Raw genomic sequence first — 17954 nt, 5'->3', positions numbered from 1 at the left:
GGGAAAGCAATAAATAAATAAAGAATAGAAGATCATCAAATCCTAAATATCAGACAGATATGAAAGGTATATGCTGATTTTATACATTTGCTATTCAAATCATTTGACATTTCAGCTTAACCTCAGGTAAATAAATAGAGGGTGCTGTATGTTTAGTATGCTATCGGGACCCCTTAACAACACTGTAATACACACTTAATGTGAGATAATCAAGGCACTTCTGCCTACGTTTACAGAGAGGGTTACCATCCGTGGCATGCAGCCACAAGATGGTGGGGCTTACGGTTTCACCAATGAGATGAGAGAGCCAAGGAGATCAAGGTGGTATGTAAGGCTGATGCCAGGATGAAGCTGTGTCGACGAGACCCCTTGCGGAATGCGGAAAACGCGTTTCGCCCTTAGGCTTGTTCACTTCCGGGTTCCGTATGGTCCGGTCTGGGGAGTGGGCTTTTTGTAGCAGCAAGAAGTCAAATGAGCCAATCCGGGAGTGTTAAATGACAAATGTAGTTACCGCTCGTGTGCGCGGTTGCTAGGAGACGGAGTTAAAAAAGCTATGACGACGGAGGACTAATGGTGCTTGAGAAATCGCGAGATAACGGACGCCATCTTAGATGGGGGAATGATGAGGTTTAAACTGATGGTACATATTATGATTGCAATGAATTGAATGATTATCTAAATGTAATTAGAGGGGTTGACGGCGGGGATAAAAAGTTATAAGGGGGGCAAAAAGGGCCTATAGTCGACTTGAGAAAAGCGGAGGAAGATAGATGAAGGCGTGTCAGGATTGTTGATGGGACGGCAAATGACGGGGGAGGAGGGGGGGGTGTTCAAAGATGCCAGTGACGCCATGATGGTAGGGGGAAAGGAGAAGGGAATGGAGCGGTGTGTTGTGGAGGGAGGGGAGAAGGGGAGGTGTGACGGAAGGAGCGACTGATTGGTATGTGTCGGGGAAGGGGAGTGTGGAAGTGAGATGAAGTGTTGGCTGGGGGTAGAGGGGATGAAATGGATGAAGGAGATGAGAAGGTGCATGTTGGAACAGGGATTAAGGATAGTGGGGGCATGATGGAGAACTGGTGTGAGGGTGGGAATGGTGGGAGAGAAGGGATAGTAGGTAGTGGGAAAGGGTGATTATACTGAATTGATGTGGGGAAAGGGAAGAGTTATGTGATGAGGATGAGTTGAATAAACTGTGGGAACTGGAGGAATTAAGGGAAAAGGGGGGCATGATGGGAGACCTATTGTGAGGGTGGGAACGGTAGGAGAGATGGATGGTGGGCTGTGAGAAGGGGGTGATTATTCTGAATGATAAAATGAAGGGGAATTGTGAAGAAGTATCAGTATACCCAGTTGTTGATACGCTTAAAACACACACTTGTACGCATGCACTCAGACGTGTAAATGTGCATGTGTGCGGCTGGACTAATTGGAATTAAAAAACTGAATGTTGTTATTTCGGGAAAATAGCGACAAGAGAGAAACAGATGAAACATTTTTTTACAGAAAAACTCCATAATTAATAGTTTCATTAAGACCAAAAAGGTTTCAGGCAGTTTAGACGAAAGATCCATTCACTCTCCTTTTTATACAGTTCTTTGGTTATGTCTCCTCCTCGTATTCCAAGATGTACCCGATCTAAGCAGAAGGTTTTGAAACCTTTGATGGATCCTTTATGGACAGAATTAAAGTGTCTAGCTACTGATGTAAGCTGTTTCATTCGAGTCAGTTCTCTGGAGGCATTACGGATGTTTCCCAGGTGTTCCAATATTCTCTCCTTCAATTTGCGTGTGGTCATGCCTACATACTTTAAATTACACTCACAGGTTATGCAATAGATCACAGCCTGCGTATTGCAGTTAAAAAAATGTGGTAACTTGACCACCTGGCCATACCTGTCAATGACCGTGTTGGTTTGCAGGATCTGGGGGCATGATTTACATTGTCCGCAGGGGAAAGAACCTGTGATAGAAGGTTTTTTGGTGTTTGAGGTAATCAAATGGCTGTGCACTAGGTGGTCTTTCATATTTTTTGATCTGCGCCAGCTCATTTGTAATGGGGAATCAAAAAGAGGTGCCAGATCTGGGTCCAGCTGTAAGATGGAAAGATGTCTGGTTATAGCTCCTTTCAGCTTTCTCCATTCGGGACAGAAAGTGCCAATGAAGCGAATAGTGTCCTCATGTTCAGTGCTCTTGCTTTTCTTTCCAAAAATCAGGTTCTCTCTCTTGGTTGCTGCAGTGGCACTATATGCCCGTTTAAGTGAGCGTTTGCTATATCCTCTGTCCAAGAGGCGGTTAGTGAGTTCCAAACTCTTGGTTTTGAAGATTGAGTCTTCTGAGCAATTACGTCTCAGGCGTAGATATTCTCCTTTAGGGATGTTTTCCACGGTGGGCGGAAAATGTGAGCTTGTTTGGTGAAGGAGACTGTTGGTTGCAGTCTCCTTGCGAAATAATTCAGTTTCCAGGAAGCCTGCATTGGATTTGTAGATACTGAGGTCTAAGAATGGTACCCTTTCTGAACTGATGAAATGTGTCAGAGTGATGTTAAGGTCATTTTTATTAAGGATCTGAATGAACTCCATAAGCAGGCCCTTATCTCCATTCCAAATTAAGAAGACATCATCGATGTATCTCAACCACAGTATTACATGTGTGGTATATTTTTCATTCCAAGTGTTGAAAACGTGGAAGTGCTCCCACCACCCTAAGAAAAGATTTGCATATGTTGGTGCACATGCTGCACCCATTGCAGTTCCCCTAATTTGTAAGAAAAATTGATCTTGAAATACAAAATAATTTTTGGAGAGAACAAAAGTGAGTAACTGCAAAAGAAAATCAGAGAAGTCATTGGTGCCAATTTGATCCAGAAAGAATTTCACTGCCGTCAGGCCTTGATGATGGTTAATACTGGAATAAAGGGCCTCAACATCTAAAGTTACCAAAAGAAAATCATTCTCAAAATGGATGTCGTGAATTTTTCGCAGTAGGTCGGCAGTGTCTTGTAGGTAAGATGGTAGGTCAAGGACAAAGTCACGTAGGTGTAAGTCCAAAAAACGACTCGGCTGCTCCAAAATACCTCCATTACCCGACATTATTGGTCTGCCTGGTGGCTGCTGGGTGTCCTTATGAATCTTGGGCAGAAGATAAAAGGTGGGAGTTTTGGGATTCTGGACAGTCAGATATGCTGCTTCTTGTTTTGTGATAGTTCCTTGTGTGACAGTCTCTTGTATCAAAGAGGTGTAAGCTGTCTGGAACCTTTTTGTAGGGTCATTGAGAAGTTTTTTATAACATAGGGGGTTGAACAATTGTCTATGTGCTTCCGTGATATACATTTGTAGCGGCCAAAGGACAATGTTACCACCTTTGTCCGAAGGTTTTATAATCACGTCGCGCCATGTTTCCATCTCACGTAATGCTTTTCTTTCTTTGAAATTGAGATTTCTAGATGGGTATTGATGGGCCGTTTTAATTTGGACGTAAATGTCGTCAAATTCTTTTGACACCCTGTTAAGAAAAACCCTAATTTCCGGGCTGGTGTTGTCAGGTGGAAAAAATGAGGACTTGGGTTTACATTTGGGTCGACAGGGAATGTTATCCTCTATGTTTGATTCCAATAGAAAGTCCTCCAGGGTTTGGACTGCTTGAAGGTCGTCTGGGGACAAATCGGTGCTGCTATTACTATCTTGTCTTGCATGGTGTTTTGCAAAAAACTTTTTTAAAAGAAGTTTCCTGCCAAATAATCTAAGATCTTTCTCCCAGGAAAATCTGTTAAACGATCTAGAGGGTAAAAAAGAAAGGCCTTTGGCCAAAACATCCATGTGCACAGGGGAAAGGGGTCTATCAGATAGGTTGATAACCTGTAAATAGGGAGAAGTCAGTTGGGTTACCGCAACGTCTTCCTCTGACGGGCCGGATACCGGGCGGTCTTCGATGTATCCCAATCTGGGTTGCGTCTATCGCCTCTTCTTTCCCCCCCGCCGGGTTTTCCTTGATTTTTGACCCGACCTCTTTGTTTCGAACTCTGATCTAAAAAACGTGGAGAAAAATCTCCTTCTCCCTGATTATATTTGGAGTTGTCGGAAGTCTCACTAGATGAATCCCCACTGTTGGAGGATTCGAATTCTGAAAAAGTCGGGTCGTCCCTCTGTCTTCGATTCCTGCTCGGGAGTATGGGATTCCACCTGAAAATATCCCCACGTGAGAAATCTCGTTTGTCCCTGATAAATTTATTCCGCTTCCGATCTACTATGGTCTGTTCATACAGTTTTAATTCTTTTTGGTGTTTCTCAAAAGCTGTCTGAAAAGACAAATCTTTTTCCCAAATTTCAAAATTATGACCCAAATCATCTATTTCTTTTTCCACTTGATCTATGAGTAGTGTGTCATGTTTGACTAAAAGATGTAATAATTCGTGTGAGCACTTCAGGAGTGCTGCCTCCCACTCGGTCTTCAAATTCTCCGTAGCAATATGTACCATCAGTTTAAACCTCATCATTCCCCCATCTAAGATGGCGTCCGTTATCTCGCGATTTCTCAAGCACCATTAGTCCTCCGTCGTCATAGCTTTTTTAACTCCGTCTCCTAGCAACCGCGCACACGAGCGGTAACTACATTTGTCATTTAACACTCCCGGATTGGCTCATTTGACTTCTTGCTGCTACAAAAAGCCCACTCCCCAGACCGGACCATACGGAACCCGGAAGTGAACAAGCCTAAGGGCGAAACGCGTTTTCCGCATTCCGCAAGGGGTCTCGTCGACACAGCTTCATCCTGGCATCAGCCTTACATACCACCTTGATCTCCTTGGCTCTCTCATCTCATTGGTGAAACCGTAAGCCCCACCATCTTGTGGCTGCATGCCACGGATGGTAACCCTCTCTGTAAACGTAGGCAGAAGTGCCTTGATTATCTCACATTAAGTGTGTATTACAGTGTTGTTAAGGGGTCCCGATAGCATACTAAACATACAGCACCCTCTATTTATTTACCTGAGGTTAAGCTGAAATGTCAAATGATTTGAATAGCAAATGTATAAAATCAGCATATACCTTTCATATCTGTGTGATATTTAGGATTTGATGATCTTCTATTCTTTATTTATTTATTGCTTTCCCGCAACTGACATACGCCAATATGTCAATAACCGCATCCTATCTATAGGGATTTCTTTTCCCCTTTTCGGTATATGTCTCTCCTGTTGTGTGCATTATGAAATTCACTGATTTAAAGCTTCTATTATCTAATTAAGAATCTAATGCATCTGCAACTGTTGTGAGTCTTTTCCATTTTCCATCTGATATCCATTACAGAGAATTATTCCTCTTGGATAAATCACAACATGTGCGGCAGTCAGGGGGTTTTTTGATTGCAAATAACAGTGCCAATACTGACCATTGAATTATCCTATGATCACTAACCTCGTGGACTCTCATTCACGATTCCCGTAACATTGCACCACGCGAGTGGGAATTTTGGGATCGGGTCTAACGTGGAAAGCAGATCCACACATTTTCACTATTCCTTTTTCTATCCCTTTTCTGTCGGTCTTTCTAAATTTCATTACTCCTATATAGGTGCACTCTCATTGGTGTACACATAAAAATTCTCTACTACCATACCACGCTGCCAGCGCCCGATCTCGTCTGATCTTGGAAGCTAAACAGCGTTGGGCCAGGTCAGTATCAGGAAAGGAGACTGCCTGCGAATACCTGGTGTTGTAGAGCAGGAATTTCCGAACTTATGTGATAATAACACCAACAGCAGTATCACCACTAATTCTATTCAATAATCCCCTTATTTCAGTTTTTTCAGTTTTTACACTAACTTCAGGATGTCTATTATTTCCTGGTTAGTATTTCTTCAAATCATAACATTTGTATGCTAATTATGTGTATCATCCCTAGAGGTGTGACTTCTGATCATTACTCTAGTCACCTATAGCCAAGGAGCTCAGCTTCATATATAATTGTGTCTTGACCATCCTGTGGTTCCATCAATACAGAAATCCTGTACTGGTCAGGGGAATGGGGGTATGACCAACCCATGTCTATAACCCTTCCAAATACTCTTTACCTTAAAGAGACCAGAACAATTTCATTTTATTAAAAAAAGATACTTTCTAATTTGTATCTATAAGGATAGATTTCCGGGAAGAACCTTTTTGTTATAATAATGCTAATAAAAGTTATGTTTTAAATATTCCTTCAAAATTGTTATAATAACCTACTTTTTCTACAAGAGTGCGCCCACACAAGAGCCTTCCTTTTCCTTCCAATTTCTCGAGAAGCGTAAACTTGCCAATATGCCATTTATGACACGGAGTGGCAAGGAACGGCTGAGGCCCTGGCCTATTTTCATGGCTAGAAAAAAGAAAAGACTTAAGCTGGCAAAAGCACAGCAAAGAACTAAGCGTTCTTCTAAATCACAAATCCCCAAGGAGAGTCCAATTGTGTCGGTTGCGATGCCTGATCTTCCCAACACTGGACGGGAAGAGGTGGCGCCTCCCACCATTTGCACGCCCCCTGCAAGTGCTGGAAGGAGCACCCGCAGTCCAGTTCCTGATAGTCAAATTGAAGATGTCACTGTTGAAGTACACCAGGATGAGGATATGGGTGTTGCTGGCGCTGAGGAGGAAATTGACAAGGAGGATTCTGATGGTGAGGTGGTTTGTTTAAGTCAGGCACCCGGGGAGACACCTATTGTCCGTGGGACGAATATGGCCATTGACATGCCTGGTCAAATTACAATAAAAAAATCACCTCTTCGGTGTGGAATTATTTCAACAGAAATGCAGACAACTGGTGTCAAGCCGTGTGTTGCCTTTGTCAAGCTGTAATAAGTAGGGGTAAGGACGTTAACCACCTAGGAACATCTTCCCTTATACGTCACCTGGAGCGAATTCATCAGAAGTCATTCACAAGTTCAAACACTTTGGGTGACAGAGGAAGCAGTCCACTGACCACTAAATCCCTTCCTCTTGTAACCAAGCTCCGGCAAACCACACCACCAACTCCCTCAGTGTCAATTTCCTCCTTAGACAGGAAAGCCAATAGTCCTGCAGGCCATGTCACTGGCAAGTCTGATGAGTCCTCTCCTGCCTGGGATTTCTCTGATGCATCCTTGAGTGTAACACCTACAGCTGCTGGTGCTGCTGTTGTTGTTGCTGGGAGTCGATCGTCATCCCAGAGGGGAAGTCTGAAGACCACTTGTACTACTACCAGTAAGCAATTGACTGTCCAACAGTCCTTTGCGAGGAAGATGAAATATCAGAGCAGTCATCCTGCTGCAAAGCGGATAACTCAGGCCTTGGCAGCCGGGGTAGTGTTAAATGTGTTTCCGGTATCCACCGTTTATTCACAGGAAACTAGAGAATTGCTTGAGGTACTGTGTTCTCAGTACCAAATACCATCTAGGTTCCATTTCTCTAGGCAGGCGATACCAAGAATGTACACAGACCTCAGAAAAAGAGTCACCAGTGTCCTAAAAAATGCAGTTGTACCCAATGTCCACTTAACCACGGACATGTGGACAAGGGGAGCAGGGCAGACACAGGACTATATGACTGTGACAGCCCACTGGGTAGATGTATTGACTCCCGCAGCAAGAACAGCAGCAGCGGCACCAGTAGCAGCATCTCGCAAACGCCAACTCATTCCTAGGCAGGCTACGCTTTGTATCACTGCTTTCCATAAGAAGCACACAGCTGACAACCTCTTACGGAAACTAAGGGCTCTCCTGGGGATATGTGACATCGGACAACGCCACCAATATTGTGCGTGCATTACATGTGGGCAAATTCCAGCACGTCCCATGTTTTACACATACATTGAATTTGGTGGTGCAGAATTATTTAAAAAACGACAGGGGCGTGCAAGAGATGCTGTCGGTGGCCCGAAGAATTGCGGGCCACTTTCGGCATTCAGCCACCGCGTGCCGAAGACTGGAGCACCAGCAAACACTCCTGAACCTGCCCTGCCATCATCTCAAGCAAGAGGTGGTAACGAGGTGGAATTCAACCCTCTATATGCTTCAGAGGATGGAGGAGCAGCAAAAGGCCATTCAAGCCTATACAGCTACCTACGATATAGGCAAAGGAGGGGGAATGCACCTGACTCAAGCGCAGTGGAGAATGATTTCAACGTTGTGCAAAGTTCTGCAACCCTTTGAACTTGCCACAAGTGAAGTCAGTTCAGACACTGCCAGCCTGAGTCAGGTCATTCCCCTCATCAGGCTTTTGCAGAAGAAGCTGGAGGGATTGAAGGTGGAGCTAAAACAGAGCGATTCCGCTAGGCATGTGGGACTTGTGGATGGAGCCCTTAATTCGCTTAACCAGGATTCACGGGTGGTCAATCTGTTGAAATCAGAGCACTACATTTTGGCCACCGTGCTCAATACTAGATTTAAAACCTACGTTGTATCTCTCTTTCTGGCAGACACAAGTCTGCAGAGGTTCAAAGACCTGCTGGTGAGAAAATTGTCAAGTCAAGCGGAACGTGACCCGTCAACAGCTCCTCCTTCACATTCTCCCGCAACTGGGGCTGCGAGGAAAAGGCTAAGAATTCCGAGCCCACCCGCTGGCGGTGATGCAGGGCAGTCTGGAGCGAGTGCTGACATCTGGTCCGGACTGAAGGACCTGCCAACGATTACTGACATGTCGTCTACTGTCACTGCATATGATTCTGTCACCATTGAAAGAATGGTGGAGGATTATATGAGTGACCGCATCCAAGTAGGCACGTCAGACAGTCCGTACGTATACTGGCAGGAAAAAGAGGCAATTTGGAGGCCCTTGCACAAACTGGCTTAATTTTACCTAAGTTGCCCCCTCTCCAATGTGTACTCCGAAAGAGTGTTTAGTGCAGCCGCTCACCTTGTCAGCAATCGGCGTACAAGGTTACTTCCAGAAAATGTGGAGAAGATGATGTTCATCAAAATGAATTATAATCAATGCCTACGTGAAGACATTCACCAGCAATTGCCTCCAGAAAGTACACAGGGATCTGAGATGGTGGATTCCAGTGGGGACGAATTAATAATCTGTGAGGAGGGGGATGTACACAGTGAAAGGGGTGAGGAATCGGAGGATCAGGAGGAGGTGGACATCTTGCCTCTGTAGAGCAAGTTTGTGCAAGGAGAGATTGATTGCTTCTTTTTTGGTGGGGGCCCAAACCAACCAGTCATTTCAGTCACAGTCGTGTGGCAGACCCTGTTGCTGAAATTATGGGTTTGTTAAAGTGTGCATGTCATGTTTATACAACATAAGGGTGGGTGGGAGGGCCCAAGGACAATTCCATCTTGCACCTCTTTTTTCTTTCATTTATCTTTGCATCATGTGCTGTTTGGGGACTATTTTTTGAAGTGCCATCCTGTCTGACACTGTAGTGCCACTCCTAGATGGGACAATTCTTTGTGTCGGCCACTAGGGTCGCTTAGCTTAGCCATCCAGCGACCTTGGTGCACCTCTTTTTTTCTTTGCATCATGTGCTGTTTGGGGACTATTTTTTAAATCTGCCATCCTGTCTGACATTGCAGTGCCACTCCTAGATGGGCCAAGTGTTTGTGTCAGCCACTTGGGTCGCTTAGCTTAGTCACACAGCTACCTCATTGCACCTCTTTTTTTCTTTGCATCATGTGCTGTTTGGGGAATTTTTTTTTAAATCTGCCATCCTGTCTGACACTGCAGTGCCACTCCTAGATGGGCCAGGTGTTTGTGTCGGCCACTTGGGTCACTTAGCTTAGTCACACAGCGACCTTGGTGCACCTCTTTTTTTCTTTGCATCATGTGCTGTTTGGGGACTATTTTTTGAAGTGCTATCGTGTCTGACACTGCAGTGCCACTCCTAGATGGGCTAGGTGTTTGTAATGGCCACTTGGGTCGCTTAGCTTAGTCATCCAGCGACCTCGGTGCAAATTTTAGGACTAAAAGTAATATTGTGAGGTGTTCAGAATAGACTGGAAATGAGTGGAAATTATGGTTATTTAGGATAATAATACTATGGGATCAAAATGACCCCCAAATTCTATGATTTAAGCTGTTTTTGAGGGTTTTTTGTAAAAAAACACCCGAATCCAAATCACACCCGAATGCGACAAAAAAATTTTCAGGGAGGTTTTGCCAAAACGCGTCCGAATCCAAAACACGGCCGCGGAACCGAATCCAAAACCAAAACACAAAACCCGAAAAAGTGCACATCTCTAATATGGAGGTGTCAGTAAACAGTGCATCCTCCACAGACTGCCTCCAATATTTAGTCTGTTGTTCAGACTCAGAATTTCTTTGCAAGCATTGACATATTCTTTTGCAAGATTCTCACCCACTCCGGCTCCTTCTGAGAGGGAAGGGCCATCACATTACCCTCTTGTGCATCTAAAATGGGTTCTTCCTGGGAAGAACCCTCCCCAATGTCTGACATGTTACACACTTGTGTACACACACACACACACACACACACACACACACACACACACACGGGAGCTATTGGGGACAGACCCACACTAAAGTCTGTCAGAGAGACACAGAGGGATTTCCCAGTCCACACACTGCACCTTATTGTGAATTGTGGAAATATTACCCACTTACAGTGCATATACCAATAATAGTCCCACTCACCTAATTATAATAAACACTCTCTGCCCCTTCTATATCATGTACTTGTATATATTGATAAAGCTAAATATTTATCTTATATAAAACCCTTTAAGAGGTCTAAGAACACTGTACGCTATTTACGTATGGAGTACCGTAAGGGTACGCACGTTGCGTAACAATCGCTTAGCCGTAGTCGAGACGCTCAAGCGTCACGTTCGCTCACGGCCAAGAGATCACAGGCAGGCACGCTATTGGCTGCCGACTAACGTAATGGTTCGCTATAGCGTAGCGGACGCTCGGGACCACGAGGAGATCACCAGCGGCGCAGACGCTCACAATGTTAAACCTTTATATCTAAACCATCAACAATGTATTATGCAGTAAAACCTTAGTGTAGTGATAGGGTGTAAATGCAACACAGTATAACCTTATTAACTCTAAAGCTGTTCGAGCGTCACCGACGCTCTGAGAATACTTAACACTATAAGAAATACACAGATACCGTGCTTTAGGGTCTAACGCCTTATATGAATGTTATTACTTGCAAAAAGAGTAATACAGTACAAGTCACACACTACAGTATAACATAGACTAACTAACCAGATAACTACACAGGAAATACAATACAATACAATTACGTTTAAGGGAAAATAAGAGAGAAAGAGGAGAAGGGAGAGAGAGAGAGAGATGGCTCACAATAACAATAAAGACAATATGATTGCGGAGAAAACTTACGCACAAAGGGAAACGATCGCATGCGCCTCTGGATATCCAGCTCCCGATTATCAGCAATGAGAACCGTTGAAGAGAGTGAGCTGGATACCATCGGCTTGTCTATTTATGCCCCACACACAATACAATTCAATGGTCCCTACAATCTCATTGTTCATTGGACACAGGAATTCGTCTTCGCATTATAACAAAAGGTCATAGGTTGATTCATACAGGTGGGCTTTGTCTACTTCCAACTGCTCAGGTGGGTGGGAAACTAGGTTTCCCGCCGCATGGCTAAGTAAGTGCAAATAATAGTAAATGGACATAAACTTCTTATGTCCATAACTATTCGCACGAGCGATTAATCCGCTTCAAACCAACACCGGAATATTGCTAATTAAATACTCTTCCGATGGATACTAAACACCACTGTATGACCCCTGTTGGACCCTTCGTATTAAACAAAGAGGGATCTCTTTGTCCAGGAACATGCTACATTAACTAAACTCCCAGAATCTATCAAAGGGACCATGATCTACAAAATACATTATATAGTTAAAATGTGTAACGATTGAGTCGCACGCTACGAACACATAAACTCTACCGTAAATACGCATACCGTGCACCTGCGGGTGCACGTAACAGCGGGTATGCGCACGCACGGGAGAGCGCACGCATGCGCAGCGCGGACATGTATGAGGTGCAAATATGGCAGTGTGCATAGTGATATTTTTCTGACTTTGACAGTATATATATATATATATATATGTACTTGTATCATCGTTGTCATGAGGAGAAACAGCGTTCAGGAGCTTCACACTGGAGTTCCTGCAAGAGAAAATGGCACCCAGTGAGTGTTCTGGCAAGTCTGAGGAGAAGCCCCGCCCTTCAGCCCCAACAATGTAATATTTATACTGGCTGGGGATGGCACATCAGCGGCTGTACATGTATGTACCCTTTTTGTCAGTGAGAGTAAGGTTTTAAAACATGCCCTCAGAGCGCCCCCCCCCCCCCCCGCGCTCTGCACCCTTGTGCTGAGAGACATGGCGTGCAGCGTCCCGCCGCTGCGCGTGTACCTGTATGCCGCCAACGATGACCGGAGGATCCCCTCTCTGCAGGACTCCGGTAATATACTCACCAGCCTTCTGACTTCCCCTACACACACAATTGCCAACCTTACACATAATGCCCACAGTAGTGCTCCTTACATGCAGTGCCACCAGTATATTGCCAGATACACGTAATACCCCCAGCAGTGCCAGATACTTGTAATGCCTCCAGCAGTGCCAGATACACGTAATACCCCCCGCAGTGCCAGATACACTGTAATGCCCCCAGTAAAACCAGATACATGTAATGCCCCAAGCAATGCCAGTTACTCGTAATGCCCCAAGTAATGCCAGTTACACATAATACATGAAATAAATAAGAACCAATTGGGCCATCTAGTCTGCTCCTTTTTTACCATATTTTTACCTCAAACCTTATTTGATCCTTATTTCTTTGTATAGATATCCTTATGTCTATCCCATGCATGCTTAAATAGCTGTACTATCTTAGCCTCTAACACCTCTGATTGGAGGCTATTCCACTTGTCTACTACTCTTTCTGTGAAGTAATTTTTCCTCAAACTTCCTCTGAACCTCCCCCCTCCAGTTTCAGTGCATGTCCTCATGTTCTAATACTTCTCTTCATTTGAAGAATAATTCTCTCCTGGACTTTGTTAAAACCCTTGATATATTTGAAAGTTTCTATCAAATATATCAAGGGTTTTAACAAAGTCTAGGAGTGGACTTTTCATCCAGCAGTGCCAGATACACGTAATGCCCCATGTAATGCCAGTTACACTTAATGCCCCCTGTAATGCCCAAGTACACGTAATGCCCCCTGTAGTGCCAGATACACGTAATGCTCCAGCAATGCCAGATACACGTATTGCCCAAAGTAGAGTCAGTTACACATAATCCCCCAGCAGTGCCAGATACATGTAATGCCTCCTGTAATGCCAGATACACGTAATGCCCCCTGTAATGCCAGATACACGTAATGCCCCAGCAGTGCCAGATACACATAATGCCCCCTGTAATGCCAGTTACACATAATGCCCCATGTAGTGCCAGATACACGTAATCCTCCAGCAGTGGCAGATACATTTAGTACCCAGCCCTGCCAGATACACGTAATGCCCCCAGTAATGCAAGTTACATGTAATTCTCCAGCAGTGCCAGATACACGTAATGCCAGTTACACGTAATGCCCCCTGTAATGCCAGTTGTATGTTATGCCCCCTGTAGTGCCAGATACCTTTAATCCTCCAGCAGTGCCAGATACATGTAATACCCAAAGTAGTGCCAGTTACACGTAATCTCCCAGTAGTGCCAGATACCTGTAATGCCCCCTGTAATTCCAGATATACGTAATGACCCCTGTAATGCCAGTTACATGTAATGCCCCCTTTAATGCCAGTTACACATAATTCTCCCAATAGTGCCAGATACAGGTAATGTCCAATGTAGTGCCAGTTACATGTAATGCCCCCTGTAATGCCACATACTCATAATGCCCCATGTAATGCCAATTACGCATAATGTCCCCCTTAATGCCAGTTACACACAATGCCCCCTATAGTGCCAGATACAGGTAATGCCCAAAGTAGTGCCAGTTACATGTAACGCTACCAGCAGTGCCAACTACACATAATCCCTCAGCAGTGCCAGACACACGTTATGCCCCGTTATGCCAGTTACACATAATGCCTCCTGTAATGCCACCTGTAGTGCCAAAAACACGCAATCCTCCAGCAGCGCCAGATACATGTAATTTCCAAAGTAGTGTCAGTTACACGTAATCTCCGAGCAGTGCCAGATACATGTAATGCCAGATAGACGTAATGCCCCCTGTAATGCCAGTTACATGTAATGCCCCCCTTAATGCCAGTTACACATAATGCCCCCTATAGTGACAGATACAGGTAATGCCGCCAGTAATGCCATTTACATGTCATGCTACCAGCAGTGCCAACTACACATAATCCCCCAGCAGTGCCAGATACATGTAATGCCCCTGTAATGCCAGTTACACATAATGCCGCCTGTAATGCCAGTTACACGTAATGTCCCCTGTAGTGCCAAATACATGCAATCCTCCAGCAGTGCCAGATACATGTAATGCCGAAAGTAGTGTCAGTTACACGTATTCTCCCAGCTGTGCTAGATACTTGTAATGCCAGATAGACGTAATGCCCCATGTAATGCCAGTTACACATAATACCCCCTATAGTTCCAGATACAGGCAATGCCCAAAGTAGTGCCAGATACACGTAATGCCCAATGTAGTGCCAGTTACATGTAATGCCCCCTGTAATGCCAGATACACATAATGCCCCCTGTAATGCCAGTTACACATAATGCCCCCCTTAATGCCAGTTACACATAATGCCTACTATAGTGCCAGATACAGGCAATGCCCAAAGTAGTGCCAGATACACGTAATGCCCAATGTAGTACCAGTTACATGTAATGCCCCCTGTAATGCCAGTTACACATTATACCCCCCTCAATGCCAGTTACACATAATGCCCCCTACAGTGCCAGATAAAGGCAATGCTCAAAGTAGTGCTAATTACATGTAATGCCCCAGTAATGCCAGTTACATGTAATGCTCACAGCAGTGACAATTACACATAATCCCCCAGCAGTGCCAGATACATGTATTGCCCCCTGTAATGCCAGATCCACATAATGCCCCAGTAGTGCCAGATACACATAATGTCCCCTGTAATGCCAGTTACACGTAGTGCCAGATGCATCTAATTCTCCAGCAGTGCCAGATACACATAGTCCCCCAGCCCTGCCAGATACACATAATGCCCCCAATAAACTCCTGTTACACGTAATCCTTCAGCAGTGCCAGATACACATAATGCCCCCTGTAATGGCAGTTACATGTAATGCTCCCTGTAGTGCCAGGTACACATAATCACCCAGCAGTGCCAGATACACATAATACCCAAAGTAGTGCCAGTTACATGTAATCTCCCAGCAGTGCCAGATACATGTAATGCCCCTATAGTGCCAGGTACATGTAATACCCCCTTTAATGCCAGTTACATATAATACCCCCTATAGTTCCAGATACAGGCAATGCCCAAAGTAGTGCCAGATACACGTAATGCCCAATGTAGTGCCAGTTACATGTAATGCCCCCTGTAATGCCAGATACACATAATGCCCCCTGTAATGCCAGTTACACATAATGCCCCCCTTAATGCCAGTTACACATAATGCCTACTATAGTGCCAGATACAGGCAATGCCCAAAGTAGTGCCAGATACACGTAATGCCCAATGTAGTACCAGTTACATGTAATGCCCCCTGTAATGCCAGTTACACATTATACCCCCCTCAATGCCAGTTACACATAATGCCCCCTACAGTGCCAGATAAAGGCAATGCTCAAAGTAGTGCTAATTACATGTAATGCCCCAGTAATGCCAGTTACATGTAATGCTCACAGCAGTGACAATTACACATAATCCCCCAGCAGTGCCAGATACATGTATTGCCCCCTGTAATGCCAGATCCACGTAATGCCCCAGTAGTGCCAGATACACATAATGTCCCCTGTAATGCCAGTTACACGTAGTGCCAGATGCATCTAATTCTCCAGCAGTGCCAGATACACATAGTCCCCCAGCCCTGCCAGATACACATAATGCCCCCAATAAACTCCTGTTACACGTAATCCTTCAGCAGTGCCAGATACACATAATGCCCCCTGTAATGGCAGTTACATGTAATGCTCCCTGTAGTGCCAGGTACACATAATCACCCAGCAGTGCCAGATACACATAATACCCAAAGTAGTGCCAGTTACATGTAATCTCCCAGCAGTGCCAGATACATGTAATGCCCCTATAGTGCCAGGTACATGTAATACCCCCTTTAATGCCAGTTACATATAATACCCCCTATAATGCCAGATACAGGTAATGCCCAAAGTAGTGCCAGTTACACTAATCCCCAAGCAGTGCCAGATGCACTTAATGCCCACTGTAATGCCAGTTACATGTAATGTTATTATTATTACATTTTATTTATAAGACGCCACAACTGTCTCACAGCACCGTACAAAGGCCCTCATTCCGAGTTGTTCGCTCGGTGTTTTTCATCACATCGCAGTGAGAATCCGCTTAGTGCGCATGCGCAATGTTCGCACTGCGACTGCGCCAAGTAATTTTACAATGTAGAAAGTATTTGTACTCACGGCTTTTTCATCGCTCCGGCGATCGCATTGTGATTGACAGGAAATGGGTGTTACTGGGCGGAAACACAGCGTTTTATGGGCGTGTGACTGAAAACGCTACCGTTTCCGGAAAAAACGCAGGAGTGGCCGGAGAAACGGTGGGAGTGCCTGGGCGAACGCTGGGTGTGTTTATGACGTCAACCAGGACCGACAAGCACTGAACTGATCGCACAGGCAGAGTAAGTCTGAAGCTACTCTAAAACTGCTAAGTAGTTTGTAATCGCAATATTGCGAATACATCGGTCGCACATTTAAGAAGCTAAGATACACTCCCAGTAGGCGTAGGCTTAGCGTGTGTAACTCTGCTACATTCGCCTTGCGAGCGAACAACTCGGAATGAGGGCCAAAGGACAGTACAGGGAGACAAAACTTAGCATTAGAGTAAATAAATAACATTGAAGGAAAAGAGTGCTGGCCCTTTAAGGGCTTCGGGCAGCCCAACTACCCTCGGCGTGATCTATTCTCGAGATCGTCGACCTTATTAAGAAGCTGGTAATGGGATTTCTGAAAAAAGGCGCACTGTTCCTTTAAATCAGCAACGTCATGAAAAGTCTCCCCAAGGCGCTGTTCATTAGCCTGCACCCATTTGGAAAGCTGTTTAAATTGTGATTTAATGTCATGCACTGCCTGCGTGACTTTGGCAGCATGAGATTCCATAATAGGGTTGATGGAGTCTTGAATTGCTTTTACCATATCAGAGTATGTAATGGGGCCCTCAGTCTGCTCTGTAGTCTTATTAGACTTCTGTGTAGAGGGGGCAGCATGTACAGGGAGAACTGTGTTCATAGAGGAGTCAGAGGAGGAATGTAACTCACGATCTGTGTGCACTTGCTGCTGCTGCGGCTGTATCAGCTGTCCGGCGGCCATCTTGGAATCCCCTTTCGTTTTTGCAGAACGTTTTTTAAGGGGCTTAGCCGCTTCTGGGGCGGCCAGGAAGCGCTCCATTGAGTGCCAGAGGTGTTCCCACAGGCAGGTGAGGGGTCCGGGAGCGGGCTGTATCGCTATGTGCAGCGTGAGGGCTAGCGCGGGCTGGGGCGGCACACGGAGCTCACACTGCTGCTGCTGCACGCATCGGCGCCGTACCCGGAAGGCCGGACATGCACACTTTAACAAACCCATCATTTCAGCGACAGGGTCTGCCACACAACTGTGACTGAAATGACGGGTTGGTTTGGGCCCCCACCAAAAAAGAAGTAATCAATCTCTCCTTGCACAAACTGGCTCTACAGAGGCAAGATGTCCACCTCATCATCATCCTCCGATATATCACCATGTACATCCCGCTCCTCACAGATTATCAATTCGTCCCCACTGGAATCCACCATCTCAGCTCCCTGTGTACTTTGTGGAGG

At 45.1% G+C, this 17954-nt stretch overlaps 1 pseudogene; it reads left to right on the top strand.

Annotated features, from left to right (window-relative positions):
• Positions 1–5600: 5600 nt before the first annotated feature.
• On the top strand, positions 5601–5719 carry LOC134937433 (5S ribosomal RNA; annotated as a pseudogene).
• Positions 5720–17954: the final 12235 nt, after the last annotated feature.

This window comes from Pseudophryne corroboree, chromosome 6 (assembly GCF_028390025.1).
Source record: "Pseudophryne corroboree isolate aPseCor3 chromosome 6, aPseCor3.hap2, whole genome shotgun sequence".
In the NCBI taxonomy this organism is placed as follows: domain Eukaryota; kingdom Metazoa; phylum Chordata; class Amphibia; order Anura; family Myobatrachidae; genus Pseudophryne; species Pseudophryne corroboree.
Note: the sequence above shows the minus strand (reverse complement) of the source record. Positions and strands in the feature narration are given on the sequence as shown.